The sequence below is a fragment of the Phascolarctos cinereus genome, unplaced genomic scaffold (assembly GCF_003287225.1).
Source record: "Phascolarctos cinereus isolate Bilbo 61053 unplaced genomic scaffold, phaCin_HiC Scaffold_7;HRSCAF=346, whole genome shotgun sequence".
Lineage (NCBI taxonomy): Eukaryota > Metazoa > Chordata > Mammalia > Diprotodontia > Phascolarctidae > Phascolarctos > Phascolarctos cinereus.
Window position 1 is genome coordinate 91,946,641 of NW_027556180.1, and position 3,243 is coordinate 91,949,883.

The 3,243-nt window shown below is 38.5% G+C and overlaps 1 pseudogene; it reads left to right on the top strand.

The window, feature by feature from the left end:
* The first annotated feature begins 559 nt into the window (after nt 1-559).
* Nucleotides 560-1,412, top strand: LOC110201402 (non-selective voltage-gated ion channel VDAC1 pseudogene; annotated as a pseudogene).
* The last annotated feature ends 1,831 nt before the right edge of the window (nt 1,413-3,243 follow it).

A 3,243-nucleotide genomic window follows, 5' to 3' on the forward strand; every position in this document is an offset into this window, starting at 1 on the left:
TAGGCTGACCCATCATACTAGCCCTGCAAAGCTGGTTGTCTATGAATGAGAGAAAGAAAGCCCAGGATGATCTTCCGGTGAAATGGTGCAGTAGTGGAGCCTGGCATTCTCAAGTGCCTTTCCCAGTCTGTTGGAGCCATATTCCCTTGTATTGTCTTTGTCCTTGCAGAAGCTTTGGATGCTGCTAAACTGCCTGATCACGAGCGAAAAACACTGAAGAGATTTGGCAGTGACAAATCTGTGCACAACAACAGCTGTGTCCAAGGACACTTTCTGAACTATTCCTTCTGGCTTAAGTCATGCCTGCAGTAAAGGTCATGGGACCCTGGCGCCCCGCCACTGTTTTCATACCTAATTCTTGCTGCAACCTGTATGTGTCAAAAGTTTGGGGTTTCAAGGTTCTAATCTCTCTTCTCTTGGTAAATGGATTAGGTTTAGTCTCAGGGGAACTTCTCTCTATTCACAGTTGGTAGGGCCTTCTATCACTGTTGCTGCTCCACTGTTGCTGTGTCTTCTGCCTGCTGTAGCTTCCACCGTCTCTGCCAGGGGAAAGAAGAAAATGGCTATGCTACCTACTTTTGTTGACCTTAGAAAAGTGGCCATGGATATATTTGCCAAAAACATGGATTTGGCTTAATAAAATTGGATCTGGAAACACAATTTGAAAATAGCCTGGAATTTATAAATTCAAGTTCAGCAAACTCTGAGAACAGCAAAGTTGCAGGCAATTTGGAAACAAAATGCTAATGTTCCAAATACGACCTGACATCCACATGAAAACAGAATACAGACAAGATGCTGAGCACTGAGATTACTGTTGAAGATGAGCTGAAATTCAGCCATAAATGGACTATTCATTGATCCTTTTAACCTACTAGAGTGAGAAAAATGCTAAGATTAAGTCAGTATATAGGAACAGATAAGTCTTGGTTGTGACATGGGTTTTTATATTTCTGCACCTTCAATATGGGATATCATGTGCTTGGCTATGAGCTGCCTGGAGGGCTACCAAATGGATTTTGAAACTACAAATGTCAAGAGAGTCAGAGCAACATTGCTATGGTGGATGAATTCCAGCTTCATACCAATATGAATGATGGCACAATGTTTGGGGCTCTATTTATCAGGCAGTGAACAAGGAATTGGAAACTGCTGTCAATCGTAACTGGACAACTGGAAATAAGAGCAACCTGAGCTTTGAAACAGCAGCCAAGTATCACATGGACACTGATACTTCTTTATCTGCTAAAGTGAACTCCAGCCTCAGAGGTTACACTCACACTCTAAAACCAGTTATCAGACTGACTTTATCAATATTCCTGGATGGCAAGAATGGCACCACTGGCCACCACGAGTTTGGTCTAGGACTGAAATTTCAAGAATTAATAACAACAAATCGTACAATAATTTAATTTTAAACTGGTTTTACAAGGTAATTACTGTCCAAAATTACTGTATCTTTCTGAATGTATTATTTTGCATCGATGACATTAGACCTGCAGATTAAGGATTCACAGCTTTAAAGTGTTATCCTTTCAGAAGTAACATACCTGACTCAGAAAATGTGTTCTTTCCTGGGAGTTTTCATTTTGGGATTTCTTTCAGGTGATTATTGGTAGATTCCTTCAATTTCTATTTTGGTCTCTTGTTCTAGGATATGAGGGTAGTTTTCCTTGATAATTTCTTGAAAGATGATGTTCAGGCTTTTTTTTTTTAATGAAGAAGTGTGAAAGAGTTAGCTAATCTCAGCAATACAATGATCCAAGACAATCGCAAAGGACTCATGATGAAACTCGCTATCTGCCTCCAGGGAAAGAATTGATATTGCCTGAATACAGACTGAAGCAGACTATTTTCACTCACTTTCCTTCTTTCTTTCCTTCCTTCTTGTTCTCTTTCTTTTTTGAATCTTTTTATGAAAAATAAATAATATGCAATGTTTTACATGATTGCACATGTATAACCTATATCAGATTGCTTACTGTCTCAGGAAGTGGGGAGGTGAGAGAGAGAGGGATACAATTTAGAACTAAAATTTTTTTTAACATATATAAATTTATTTATTTTTAGTTTTCAACATTCACTTCCACAAGTTTTTGAGTTCCAGATTTTTGCCCCATCTCCCCCCTCCCCCCACCCCAAGATGGCATGCATTCTGAATATCCCTTCCCCTAGTCTGTCCTCTCTTCTATCTCTCTCCCCTTCTCTTATCCCCTTCCCCATCTATTTTCCTGTAGGGCAGGATAGACTTCTGTACCCCATTTCCTATATTTCTTATTTCTCAGTAGCATGTGAAAACATTTTTTTAAACATATGTTTTTAAAACTTTAGGTTTCAAATTTTCTCTCTTCCTCCCTCCCCACCCACCCTCATTGAAAAGGCAAGCAACTCAATATAGGTTGTACATATGCAGTTATGCAAAACACATCCATAGTAGACATGTTGTGAAAAACTAACTCTATTTCCCTTAATCCTATCCTGTCCTCCCATTTATTCTATTCTTTCTTTTGACCCTGTCCCTCCTCAGAAGTATTTACTTCTGATTACCCCCTTTCCCAATCTGCCCTCCTGTCTATCATCCCCCTGCTCTCTTGTCTCCTTCTCCCCCTATTTTCCTTTAGGGTAAGACAGATTTCCATACCCAATTGAATGTGTATGTTATTCCCTCCTTAAGCCAAATCCTATGAGAGTAAGATTCACTCATTCCCTCTCACCTTCCCCCGTTTCCCCTTCCACTGTAAGAGACTTTTCTTTTCTGTTTTTTTTGTGAGATAATTTACCCCATTCTACCTCTCCCTTTCTTCTTCTCCAAGTATAATCCTCTCTCATCCCTTAATTTTATTCTCCAGATATGACCCCTTAATCTTCAGCTCACCCTGTGCCCTCTATCTATCTATCTATCTACATATACATACATTTAATTTTTCCCCTCCAACTACCCTAATACTGACAAAGGTCTCATGAGTTATAAATATCATCTTTCCATGCAGGAATGTAAACAGTTCAATCTTAATAAGTCTCTTATGATTTCTCTTTCCTGTTTACCTCTTCATGTGGAACTAAAATTTTTTAAAATGTTTATATTGTTTTAATATGTGATTGGGGGAAAATAAAATATTTTTAAAAAGAAAAAGTGTTCTTTACACTCAATATGTGGTGATCATCACAACAGTTTTCCTAAGGATCAAAAAAGTGCATTAACCACTTTTTTTTTAATCTAAAGATAGCTGTTAGGAGAAAGCA